Here is a 14,120-nt window from a genome sequence, read left to right as displayed (position 1 = left end):
TCTTTTATTTATCAGTTTTAATCTTAAAAAAATTTCTTAGAGGTCTTCGGACTTTACAAAGCCTTTACGTCACTGTCCAAAGGTAATCATCATCTAGTAACATCAGAGTTAAAGGGCAGTTATACATGCTGAATCTGTTTCTCCTGGAAAAATAAAGAAATTTGAATCTAAATAACAAACTATTTCAACTTTAAATAAGAAAAAATAAGAAACATAGTCCTTAATACTGGCTGTGCAATTCCAACAGAAACAGGTATACGAAAAACAGTTTTGAACCTGAGCTGGTTCAGAGATTTGATTTTCTGTTCAGTTTTGTAAGACTGTATTCTCAGAATAGCTAATTTTTGCGAACTAATGTTCCACAAGGTGGTTAGAATAACATCAAATTACTAGACAATTCCCAGTCCTGCTTTTTTGTGGTAGTGTCCTTATATTTATTGCAATCTTCTGTGATATGCCAGTTGGCACAATGACCATACTTAATGTATTTGTCTATACCAAGATAGTCTTCCCATAGGCGTAGATGTGCTATTAGAGAAATGTTATATCATTGATATACACAGTTCAATTATCAATCTTCACACTAAAAGAAAAATCCAGAAAATCTAAGTTGTGTTTGTAGAAATGCTCATGCCACAAAAAGTCATGGTAAATATTCATTTACAGAACCACAGAATGGTTGTGTTGGAAGGGACCTCTGGAGATCGTCTTGTCCAACCTCTCTGCTAAAGCAGGCTCACCTAGGGCAAGTTGCAGGATCACATACAGCTGGCTTTTGAATATCTCCACAGCCTCTTTAGGCAATCTGTTCCAGTGCTCTATCACACTCAAAGTAAAGAAGTTCCTCCTCATGTTCAGGTGGAACTTCCTGTGTTTCAGTTTGTATTCACTGTCCCCTATTCTGTCACTGGGCACCATTGGAAGGAGTCCGGTCTCATCTTCTTGACATTTGTCCTTAAGATATTGTATGCATTGATAAGACCCCCTCTCGGTCATCTCTTCTCCAGGCTAACCAGGCCCAGATCATACATAGCTCGTGTACGGCCCATATTCTTCTTTAATCACATACAGAGTTTGAATCATGTCCTTAAGAACTTTAAAATCTATCAGTGGAACAACAGGGCACAAACAAATAGCTATACGCATTTATAATATAAATGCATCAAACCATCTATACAGAACAACTCCCCCCCCAAAACCACTGAATTTTTAAACATGAAAATATCATTTAAAAAAAATAAATAATCTATAAAATGGATATATGTGACGCATAGTTCTGGATACAAAAATGCTGCTAGCAAGAATTTTCTTGCTTCTTTCTAAGCCCGTGGAATAGTTTTCTCTCTCATGAAGAGATTAGCAGAAGTTCTGTAAACCATGAACACCTGCAACCTTGTAGAACTTTGTTTATAGTACAGTAGGAAAATATTTTGACAATGGAGGTTTTAGGATTTTAGCCAATCACCCCAAGGGGTGGCTGATCCTTTGTCCAATTAGACTATGAAGAAAAAAAGTCTATAAAAGAGTTTGTAAAATAATTAAAAAAATCAATCTTGCTGCACAATTCCTTCCTGCTGGATCTTCTCTCCTCCTCCTCCCTACGGCTGCAGGATACAGTAATACACAGTATATATACAAAATCTCCTTCCTTTCCTCTGCCTCACTAGATCCCACTGCCAGATCTGAAAATCGGAAGTGGGCATTCAAAGACAACAACAAATAGGCTGCTTTGACAGAAGTAATTTACATAAAGTATTAATATTATGCATATTAATTTATAAAAGTAAAATATAATTCCAGACTGACACTTGTTTCAATTTAAATTATGTACAACTTTTAATGAATCATCACTAGAAGTTCAACTTAGAAACTACATTTTAAAATGTAGCTTGAAAATTTCTAAATAATCTGACATTTCTAAGCCTGACATTTCTAAATAATCTGTCTGGGAATCCTGCCCCAGGTGCAGTTTTGCTCTCCGTAAAGACTGAATAAATGAAAAGCTATCCAGTCACTTTTAAGTAAACAGCTGAAATACAAATGTTGAAATATCTTAGTTCCAAAGAGAAAAATAATTCTGAAGTGATAAATATGAATGAATACAGCCCTTGTATGGGGTTTCATACGGGCAAACCCTTCAGCTAACATGTAAGTTTTCAGCAATGCAGTCATCAGCTTGTTTTAACATCAAATATTTTATTTGATTAAACAATTATTTTTTGACAATAATTCTCTTTAGTAATTCTCAGGCACTTTTGTGAACCCTAACATGTACTTAAAAGCATCAAAACATAAGACAATATTATAACCATTCCTTCAACTACTTACCAATATTACCTTTGAAAGAGATCAAAAATGCAGTATTTAGCTAAGTGTAATGAACGTGACTTGAATTCAACACTGGCTGATATAAGTGTATAAATATACTTTTAGTTTCTCTCTTTTTTGTTTCTCCTTTTGTACCTAGTGTGCCAGATTAAAAAAAAAAAACAACACTTTTAATAAATTTTGTACTAGCTACTAATGCATATTTACAAGCCATGGACCTGACATAGTGGCTTTCCAACCAATAATCTGCACTTTTACTTGAGAATTTATTTTAACAGGCCATAGAGCATACTATCTGAAAAATTAGCTGCTTTAAGTTATTGCTAACATCATAATAAAGATATATGATCAGCAATCTGTACTTTAATGGTTATAGATTTTAATAATAGCAAAATTATTTTAACATTATGTTATTAAATAATAGTTAGACCCCTCCAACTCTTGTAGAAGAACCAATAAGAAGGCCATAAGCAAATGGACTCAGTTGTGATAATTCCATTCATTCAGTAAAAAAGAACTAAAATTGTCACAAAGCATAAACCACCCCCAACCACCTTCCATATGTGCCTAAGTGCTTCCAAAATATTGACCTCAGGTAAACTCTTTCCTGTCATTCAGATGAACTACAATCACAATCATAAAATTATCATGAGCTGAACAAAATATACACAACAAACACAGAGATACCTTAAAATATTCACTTTATAAAGGCACATACTCTGTTCATATATTTAGAAAGAATAGGACTCTTGTGTATCTACATTTTGAAGAAATAAAATCATTGTATGAAACTGATGTCTAAGTTTAAGATAATTAGCAGCAGAAAATAATAAAACAACTGATCAATAAAATTTTTTTTCTTATGCCAGTGATCCTCAAGCTGAGGGAGGTCTAGACAGCACCCTGCTGGTCTTCAGGAGCTTCACACCCAACTTCACTTGGCATTGCTCACTACTTAGTGAGAGATTTAGTGAAGAGTTCCATAGGTTCACTGGAAAGATGTAGCTTTCCCATCATATATGTTCTAGATGTTTCTATCCTCTAGCATGTAGCAGGCTCTGCATCTGCTGCCACTGCAGAAATAGTTTACAGATTCCGAGTGCTAGAAGCAACATTTCTTCTAATCTTGTTAATCTTGCTTGATAAGGTTTTTTTATTTTATGTCTATTTCAGCACAACACAGGAGAATCATAGAAGGCAACTAATTTATTAAGAAATATGTTTTTTTTCATGACATATGCCTCAAGAACTTACACAGATACAGGCAAACTTCTTACGAGGATTCTGAAAAATACTAGATATTTATGTGAGTAATAAAAGTTAGAACAGGGAACAGGCACTGACTAAGACAATAAGGGTTCAGTTTCTAAGGCTTGCAATCTCCTTGGGTAACTTCCAGAACTTAATGTATGTATGTGTCTCAGTTCCTCTCCTATGAAATGGAGATAATTCCTGAAAACAGAAGGGGCTATAGGATAAATTAATTTTGTTAGTCAACCAAACTGTAGAGATCAAGAGTGAAGAAATATTTTATTATTCCTTGTAATGTCCAAAGAGGCCAGCCAGGCCTAGGAAGCTATTATTTCAAGCACCATATGTTCACAGGACATGGACCATGCTCAAAAGAATTGACTATGTATATGACAAGACCAGTAAACAAAGATGAAATGAAAGCAATCGATTTCAGAGTGAACAAATACGATTTAAGGTAGGTAGATTTTAAGAGGTGGAGAAATGAATTAAATGGTACCTCAGCAACAAGTGCACTAGTGTGCTCTCAGAGCTAGTAACAAAATCTAATAATGTTCTCCCAGGACACCTATAAACAGAGAGATTGCATTCATATGTTTTCATTCCATTTATTGCTACTGAGTCATGTGGTTTAATTGGTCAGATGAAGGGTAATCATCACTCAGAGAGAGAGGAGGTTTTGTTAAGCAAACCTCAAGTTATGACTTATTTATTTGGTAGTCTTTAAAAGCTGGAATGCCTAGAATAATTGCTCTGTTTAATAACATATGTTTGCTAAGTTGACTTTGCTTTAGAAAGTTTCTCTGCGTCTCTTAGTACATGTAGCAGTTATCTGCACTAAAAAAAGTACCTTTATAACTAAACCATGAAAATATATCACACTAAGAGAGATGAAAAAACATTTCAAACAATTGACTCTAGTATGTTAAAGAAAAATAATTTTACCTCGATCTGCTTTTGGCCAAGAATGATAAGGATACAGAACAAGTAAAGTGTTTGCTGCACTGAATTGTGAAGTAAGCACAAGTTAATGTCTTAATGGTTCTACTATATGCATACAATGTCACAGAGAGCAAAGATGGAAGTGATATGTCCTTTCAAAAACCATTGTACTTATTCATTTTCAAATCTGTATCCACCATTGGTCATTAAAAGGGACTTCATTGTTAGCCTCAGGCAGAAAAGAAATTACTGGTTTTAAACTTTGAAAATACTGTAAATGCGATATAAAATAGTACCTTCTTCAAAAGTAGCTACCAAGACCAAAGAGTTTCCATTGTGTAGAAAAATGTTCAGAAATCTTTTAAATTCCAAAGCTATTTGTTTTCAGGCAGAGGCAAAATCTGGCAGCCTGCACTGATAAACCTCAGATGCAAAGATTTTAGATCTGAAAGAAATGTAAGAAAATTCAAAGATTGTTAATGATTAGTAGTCACCAAAGCAGTTTCTCTTAAAGGAACAGGAACTGGGAAGAGAATATACTTCATATTTAGAATAACCTTAAAGTTCAGTTTCACTTCAATGAGTAATTTGCAAAGGTGACTCTCAGATGTTAAAGGCAAGAATAATAGGCTTTATGATTTCATAAGAACTAAACAAAGGCTAATAACTTTTGATTGAGATTAATTTATGTCTTTTAAAAAGACGACACATCAATGAACCTCTGTTCAATCTGCAGACCTGTCTTTTGTCTTAGCAATTTACAGATTTAGGTCCAGAGCTTGAGAGTTAAGAGATTTGTGGATTAAAAAAGATAAAAAGGAAAAGAAAGGGTTCCAAATACATGAAACAGCTATTTCTTTGAGGCATGTAACGACAGGCGTAAATAAGTGTCTGTTGGCCAGATTAGCTCCAAGCATTGCTCCTTAAGCTTAACATCCCATGCTCTGTGGAAACTGGAGTTTGACCTTTTGCTCCATCTCTTCTGGGCAAATGTTTTTGCATGATTTAATAGAATAGTTATTTTTTATGCAGATGACTGTTAGCCATGCTCTAAGAGGCAAAGAGAAATTTCTGGTAGAAACAAGCTGTATCAGCATGGTTGAATAAGCAGAAAAATTCTTCCAGCTATCCTAGTTTTAGGGCACTTAAAAAAAATCAGAAAATGAGATTTGTTCAATGGATATTTGTTTTCATTCCTATGAAGTTCCTATAATTACTATTAAAATGATTAATAAAACCATGAATAAACCATGTTTGTAGGTGTTGTTAGACTTCAGGAGATTTAGAATCAGCTCTGAGAGATTTGCTAGGATCTCTCTGGATCTCTTCTGAAATTTTCATAGACAAACTCTTTACTTTCTCACAGACATGCAACTGTTTGAAAGTTTGTGCCACTGAAAAATCCAGATTTTATGGCAAAATAAAAACTTAGAAAACTCCTGTGGATCTCAGCAGTTAAGTCTATTGTCTTTTACTTACTGTGGCACTTTATTGTGGTATATGTGAGATCTCATCATATCTCATTTTAATTGTACTCTTCACGGAAGACACAGAAAATCAAATCTTATTTTGCCAATGAGCTTTACCACTAAGAAGTAATTGCCATGTACCTGCAGATTAAAGAGAGTGAGAGACCGTAGAAGGATAAGATTACAGAATAAACGTTTCTCTGAGTTTGTGTATTTTTTATAATGCAGCTGAAATTCATGTTTATTAACAGTACAACGTAAATTGCTACTCTACTGCTAAGAATTACATATTAGTACTATTACAAGTAATATTCATATAATCTCCAAATTTCTTGTAACAGTTTTATCTCATTTTTAGTATTCCAGATTTCATTAATTCAAATGATTGTTACTTTTTCTTAGAAGTTCTTAGTTAATTTATGAAGTTTAATTAATAGTCAAAATTTTAATATTACATGTTCCAATGAAATTATAATTTTGCGAAAAATACATTAAAGAAGTGACTTTAGAATTAGGCTTTAGAATATCAGCTTCAGCATTTTCGATCTCAAGTAGGCCTACATGCATTCATGATGCATTTCCATATTTACACAAAGTTGTCAAAGTTACTCCAAAGTATCTCGTGCTGCGTGCCCTACTGGGGAGTGCGGGCACTGAGGAGCAGTGGCCGTGGAGCCAGGCCGCGCTCCAGCACCGCGGACAGCGCCCACTGCGGGTAACACTGGCGGCCCTTCGCAGCGAAGCCCCTTACAAGTATGGGTAGTATAAAGTAGTACTTCAAGGAAAAAATTCCTTAAAGTCAAACTAGAGTGCATTTTTTGGTGCCAAGGGAATTTCTCAGATGCTCAGTCCATGCTCACACAATAGGTGTTTTGACCTATTATTATCACTGCTTGCACTATTTTAGTATTTTGGTGTTCTTTCAGAGTACAAGATCCCATTGTAGGGCTTGAACAAGCATGAAAATGTATCATTTTCTTGGACACTCCAAGGCATTGGGATAACCGTGATGAATGGTTTAAGCTGACACAAATATCAGTCATTACTCAAATGGACAGTCTCTTCAGCTACTCCCTTGCGTTGACAACACTGATTATTGTGATCATGGATCACAAAAAGTTAGATCATGGATCCTAATTATAAATTCCACGGTTTTCATCTAGATCCATTCCTAGTTAGCTTTGCACTTTTTCCTCCCCCAGGCCCCATGTTTTGGTATGATTAAATTTTCCTCCACAGCTGAGAATTGCTGAGCCAACCCCGCATGCAGGTGGCTGCTAGCTGTGTGATGTGACAGAGCAGGTGTATGTGATAGAAATAGAAGATAAAAGTAGAAACAGCCAGCTATATAGCATTCCAGTATAAGGTATCCTTTAGTAACACTAAATCCAACACTGCTATTATGGGAATTGTGGCTAGAGACAACTGGGGTGAGGCAGTCAACTTGTATATTAGTCTTTTACAACTAATAGTACCCAGAATACCAAAGATCTGTTCCAAGATGCTATAAAATGCAGTAGGGCCTTGGATTAAAGTAAGTAAAACAGATCACCCTAAAACCCCTTTACTGAGCAATAATGTAATGTAGATGTAGTATGGATGTGGCCAGTACAGACCTGGCTACATCCAAGCATCCATTCCTTCTGTCTTACTTTTTTGTTTTGCCCCTCTGGCTTTCAATAAATATATATATGTCATTTATGTTTTCCGGGATCAATAATCAAAGGGGAAAAAACCAGCACTCTTATTTTCTACTGTTCTGTAGTGGAGAGTTCTGAATAAAGAATGATTTCTTAATTTCTAAACAGAACATGCATTAGTACATAGTAAAATAAAGATATCAAGCAGAACCTTGACTTTTCTGCAATTACATGTATACTGATCTATTCAAATACATTCCTCATTGTAAAAAAATTTAAAAAATTAAAGAATCATGTTGTGTAGTTTAAATCTCAATCCAGTTGTCAGGAATTGGTAAGCACTGCTCAGTGTTCCCGTATTTAAAGCTGTGTACTCGAGGGTAACGCGGTGCACAAGCTGTGCGGGCAGGGTGTGCGGACTCCAGAGCGCTCGGTCCTGCCAGGAGGTGGAGCCAGCACGGAATCCGCTGCCGCTTCGTTTCCTCCCTCTCCGCTCTCCCCCCCTCCCTTTTTTTCCCCCACAACCAATTTTCTGATCGATGCTGGGATTCAAGGAGTGAATCTCAGAACAGGAAGCAGGCGAAGAGACTACAGAATACTGCAGAGGTTCCTTTGTTGCTTTTATGGGGAGGTTCTTTATTTCTTTCCTTTTTCATTTCAGTGAAATCAAGAGTTTACAAGCTTCTTTGCCCAGGAACCTGTACCTGCAGTAGAACGAGCGTCTCATCATCTATCTACAAGTGTATGGATATTTCTTATGCTATGATTTTTAATTCCCTTTTAATCAGGTAAGAAAACATTATATTTAATTAGAATGCTACAAACCAACAAATTCCAGCTGGTTTTTACCAAGATTCTTCTCTTGTGGTGCCACACCTAGTTTTCAATTAATATTAATAGAGCAAGAGGAGAGGAAATAATAGCCATCTTTGCCACTGCATGGATTTTTCATAGCCTTTAATTGGGTCTTAGCACAATAATGAAAAATGATGTTGCTCTTTGGAGCTTTCTGGTCCTATGTTTTTTAAGCTTGCATGTTTGCAGTAAGGATTTTGAGTTTGTGATTTTCATCTTAATTGTGGTAATATGTTGCTGTTGTTTTAAGGTGGTCATCCACAAGTGTTTTCTTTTTCTACTGGAGGCTATATTGGTGCTGTATTCAGAATACAAATTGGAGTGTGTTTTAAAGCACACAACTGCATCCCTGGGATTGCACAATTTTTATGCAGAGATATACTGTTGCTTCTTTATACCATTTTCAGTGTGAGGCTCTCTTTACTTCCTAAATTTGTCTTTTTTTTCCGGGGAGGCATAGGAGATTTATAGGATTCTCCCCTCCCTCATCTCCCAAAACAGCCTCTCCCTGATGGAAGACAGAATGGAGGACTTGTCTGTGACTAAACATGGTTTTGCACTGCTGCATATACCATATGAAACACATATGTTTTGTGAATTGTTTTATATATATAAGAATGGAATTTTTATTTTAAAACTTCATTCCATATTGCATGAGAGAGAAAAAATATTCCTTTCATTATTTTTTTTAGAAGCATGATACCCACTGGGAGAGACACAGCAGAATGACTCAGGAGGTGGGAAGCTCATGCAGCACCCCCTGACTCTTCTTTCAAACCTTCTGGTCTTTTTCCTTACCTTCTCTTAATTACACCAATAATGCTTTTAGTCGGGAAAAACAACATGGAAATGCATTGACTTACACAGTCATAGATCAGAGAAGGGGCTCAGTAACCAGTTTGTGAAAAAATAGAGAATGTGCAATCAGTTTTTTCCCTGTTGCTTTCTATTATAAGGTGGTAAGTGGCACTTCATCAAAATTTTCATGCACCTGCGTAAAGGTAAACTTTTTTCTTTTTGTGGTGATTAGTCAAGCAACAGAAAATTGCCTGTTGGGATTTGAATGCTAGATGCTGTGTTGGCTTTAGATGATTCCATAGATAGATACCTAGGAAACGCTGAGAAGGTTCATACACATTCTCGCCATCTCTGCAGGTTGCCTGCTTAGCTGGATTTTTCTGATCAATGTTTACAATATGTATATCTGGCTATGGCTCAGCCATTGCAATGTTTGAAGGTCTCTTCACTAGATGATAAAAATTCCTTCATTCTTGAACAGATCTGGAGAAACGATGAATGATCACGTCCAAATGATCTGCAATTTCCTCTGGTGATAAATGCATTAAATAAATGATGCTCTCATATGTCTATAGGCCCCACTTCAACAACAACAGGCATTTCAATGGGATGACTCACATTCTCAATATTAGGCAAGTGGGTAAATACCTGGCTCTGTTCTCTTGATTTTTAGACTGCACCAATTTTCAGAGAAAAAATATTTGTAATCACAGAAATTTTGCAGTGTTCATAAAATGCAGTTAGTAGGTCAAATGAGCATGTAGCTTCAAAGACAATCTATAGATTAACTTTTATGTTTAAAAAAATAATAATACAATCAATTGAGCTATTATGGGCCTTAAAGGAAAATATTGAAGCAGAATTCTTACAGATTTTAAGTATATTTATCGTGAACATTAGGTCTTGGGAAATAGAGGCACATAAATGGCTGTATCATGTAAAAGTATGATCCAGTTACCTTTCAGTAGGAATAAAGTTGGGTATTTCTCTAGGAGTTCAAGCAAAACTGGACCCTAAGAGAAAGCTGACCCTCCCTACCTTGTGTGAAACTTAAGTATAGGGGCTATTACAACCAAAATACTGAATTACTCTAATTGAAGTGTACTCTGTACTCATATAAGCATCAGATCTCAACAGCAGAGACCAGTGTACCCACCCTGCAGCAAGAGCAAGAGCCCAGCACCAGTTATGCTGCCAGTGCTGCTTCTTTGATTTCCTCACAGACCTTGATGAATGGATTTGTGTGGTCACTACCTGCAGCCCTGCTCCACCCCTGAGTAGCCCTAAAACTCTCCCACTAAAGCAATGGAGAGGACACTGAAATCTAACATAGTCTATCTGCTTGATTCATACCTGGTAGCAAGAAATGCAACTGTAATCCCCTGTTATGCATTCAGCTCTCGGCTGGAGCACGAAAATCTCAAGCAAGATTTTTACTGTGTTGCTTCCAACATTTTAAGGCCATAGACATGCTCTCACCAGCTTCTCCAAACCACAGTGTGTATCCTTTGCAGCTGCAGACCCTGGTCCTACACTCCCCCTGAGTGGAAGTGACCTCTCACCCATCAGAGCCCTCTTGTTCCTCTTTGCCCTTGGTCCCAGCTTGCCAAGCAGGCATCAGGAATCCCAGAGCCTCCTTTCTAGAGGCTTCCTGAAGTCACTCGAATAAATCCATTTCTTGTACCTTCTCTCATCTTGCAGACACCCATCAGTCTTAGAAATGCTGGGTTAGAAGACATTTCTGCCAATGGTCACCTGTATCTCCTGCTCCTCTGTTACTGTCTCTGAAAGACAAATAATGTACCTCCATTTCCCAGAGGTGGTAATGAGGAGAGGCAAATGATGCTGTGAATTACTAAATGCCTTTAGGATTAAAGAAAAAAAAAAAGATGAGGAAATTAATCATTCTGTACTCAATGCATGCTTGTGAGGATATGCTGTAAGGAAGGTTTGGGACCAAAATGCTGACAGAGGACAATTTAAAGAAACATTGAGTAACTATATTCATGCTATTCAGTTCAAATTCCAAGTTTGCAACTTCTCTTATTTTTGCTTCTGAACCTACTATTGTTCCTTTTCCAACCCCTACCTCCAACTGAAGTTAGGCTGCTTCCTCTTTCTGCCTCTGAATCTTTTGGGACCAGCAGAAGGGCTTTGCTTCCACTCCTGCTTTCAGTGTTGAGTGCCTCAGCAGCTCTCAGTATTAACTGCACTGAAGGGGCTGCTAATGTAGAAACACAGCCAACATATGGCAGCTCTCTAAGTATTTATTACAAGCTGCTAAGAAGCTTTTTCTGAGCATATCTAGAAATTATTTTAGAGAAGTGTTGAATGGCCAGATTTCAATAAATTTAAACAGGAGCAACAAGATTCAAACTCATATACTGCCTGAGCAGCCTACTTGACACAATCCAGAGTAAATAGATTGTAGCAAAAAAAAATTGTCTCAAAAAAACTGGCTGGAAATGCATTTTAATGCTGCAGTTATTACCACCCTGCTTATTAAATAAACACAAACCCAGTTTTTAATCTTCCTATTAAAAAACACATCAACATAGATTCATCATTCTTGCCCATCATTTTTTAAACTTGTAGATTAGGAAAATAATACTTTCAAACTTTTTCCAATAAGCAGACTAGAAATGCACTTTTTCTATTAAATGGTGAAGTTTTTGTTGTTATAAGCATTCAAACTGAAAGGACATATGAATCTGCATTGTGAAGTTAATATTTTCTTTCTAATTCAATTGAAAGAAATATCTCACCATTTATAGTTCCATTAAAGAAATAAATCCAGTCTCAACAATTTTATTGGGCAATGATGAATGCGTTATTAGGAGATTCACATGATGGAAACTATTATGCAAACAAAACTCTGTCAGGTTGTTCATACTATATGGAAAAAATTTAAAAAATCAAAATATCAGCAATAACTTATTTTTATGTCTCTCAAGCTGAAGTTCAGTAATTGTTCTATGTAAAGTTCTCTAAGGCTTTGTGTAATTGTGATCCTACTTGCTGCTTGATTCTTTGCTTGGTTTCCCTTAAACATGCTGATTTTGGCCAGATGAATCGTTCTAGCTAATGCTAGTTGGTTCTCACCATCTTTCTGGAGATCCTCACAGGTAGTTGCTATTATGCATTAAAAATGCAAACTACACCAAGAGGCTCATGTTCAATAAGATAATGATTGCCCCATGTGGGGCATAGCTACCTCACCTGCACAAACTGATAACATACAGCATGAGCGGGCACGTATTTAAAAATTATGAACGTCCAGGTTTTAAACATACAGCAAGCATTCTTTTGATGTGGCCTTGTCGTGGTTTTATGCCATATGGTGCTGATCGTCTGGTCTTAAATGGAGTTGTAATGTACAGCTTTTGAGTAATTCAGATGTCAAACGACCCACTCTAGCCAAAATATTGGGTACCATTCAACACTGCAGCAAAATGAAGGATGGCAGCAGGTTCAGCCAGCCTTTAGCTTAGCACTTTGGTTTCAAAGGCAGCATTGGTGCTGTATGGAACTGTACAAGCCTACCTGATTATTTTGGCCTGCTACCTTATGACTCCATAGCTTTCTGGACACTGATACTGAGTTAACTTAATTAAGGCTACAACATTTTCCCATCTACTGCTGTCATTTCTTTCACAGCAGGGTGAGTGTTGCTTTAGTTGAATTACTAGCAGGCTTTCAGAGTGGGGCAGAAACAGTCCTCCTATCTAAATGGGTGTTAATTATACATTATTTTTTTCTATACCATCTTCACCATGTCTCACTATCCTCAGTGTAACTGCAAAATCCTCCACAGAATTTGACCCCAATGTAGTTTTGTTTGATGATAAATGTAAATGACTCACTCTGAAATTAGGAGTCTGACTCAAGTTCTCTAAAGCAATACACTCTGTTCTAGACTCACCCATTTGTCTCAGCAGGATAACAGATATAGTAGGAGCTGGATTCCATACATGTATACAAAATGGAGACAGATACATGCAAAAAAAATTGACAGTCTGTGATCTCAAGAAAAATAGCAGTCGGAGTTTAATTAATCATAAACTGCATGGAGCAAGGTTAGAAACAAATGTCCTTTGCCTAGACACTGGGATCTGAATTTGCTGTTTAAAAATGAATTCCATAAACAGGTGCCAGCACCTGAGTATCTAAACAAACCATGTGCTTATAGGCAAGTGTATGGCAAATTTCTAAACAAATACTACAATGAAACAAGAACTCTGCCCAGGATAGTTGAAATTTGACAGCCTATGTCTAAGTATGCTCATTGTATTTTGTGCATTAGTAAATATTTGTACCAACGGCAAACCAGTGGAAAATCCTACTTTTTGGGCTACAAGGCAAGCTTCGTTAGATAAGTCTTCCCTCCTGGAAGGCTCTGGCAAAGTTATTTTAACTGGCACTGCAGCACGCAAGGTCGTATCCCAAGAGTTTAAGAGGTGTATTTGTAGAGTGTGTGAGCTCCATGTGTTTTCTCTTTGCTGAAAGTCAATAATGCAACCATGGAAACTAAAAGATAAGTACTGACACCAGGCAGGATGAAAAAATCTTCCATCTGTAGTTGTGTTAACCTGAAAGCAGACATGGGGCAAACACTGCACGATTGTTTGCAGATTGAGACTTCAGTGATGGCTGCACTAACACCTTGTGCAAATGCATTCACACAGGTTAGATTTTTCAGTGCAGAGGCTGGTTTCCATTTTATAAAGTGAGAAGCACCACAAAAGTGCTGACAGTAAACAGCCTCCCAAGCACCACGATAATACTACTGAAAAGTTCTCCTAGTGAAGAAATGAAAATATGCTTTGAAAGTACTGGG

At 36.7% G+C, this 14,120-nt stretch overlaps 1 protein-coding gene across 4 annotated transcripts in view; it reads left to right on the top strand.

The window, feature by feature from the left end:
* The first annotated feature begins 8,105 nt into the window (after positions 1–8,105).
* The window catches only part of SCN2A (sodium voltage-gated channel alpha subunit 2), a 76,453-nt gene continuing 70,438 nt past the window's right edge, over positions 8,106–14,120 (top strand). For all 4 annotated transcript variants that reach the window (XM_048309158.1, XM_048309155.1, XM_048309159.1 and 1 more), the window contains exon 1: positions 8,106–8,418. The gene's annotated coding sequence lies outside the window, so the exon portion shown is untranslated. The remainder of the gene's footprint in view (positions 8,419–14,120) is intronic.

Source organism: Corvus hawaiiensis, chromosome 7 (assembly GCF_020740725.1).
Source record: "Corvus hawaiiensis isolate bCorHaw1 chromosome 7, bCorHaw1.pri.cur, whole genome shotgun sequence".
NCBI classification, from domain to species: Eukaryota; Metazoa; Chordata; class Aves; order Passeriformes; family Corvidae; genus Corvus; species Corvus hawaiiensis.
This window is presented reverse-complemented; position numbering and strand designations above follow the sequence as displayed.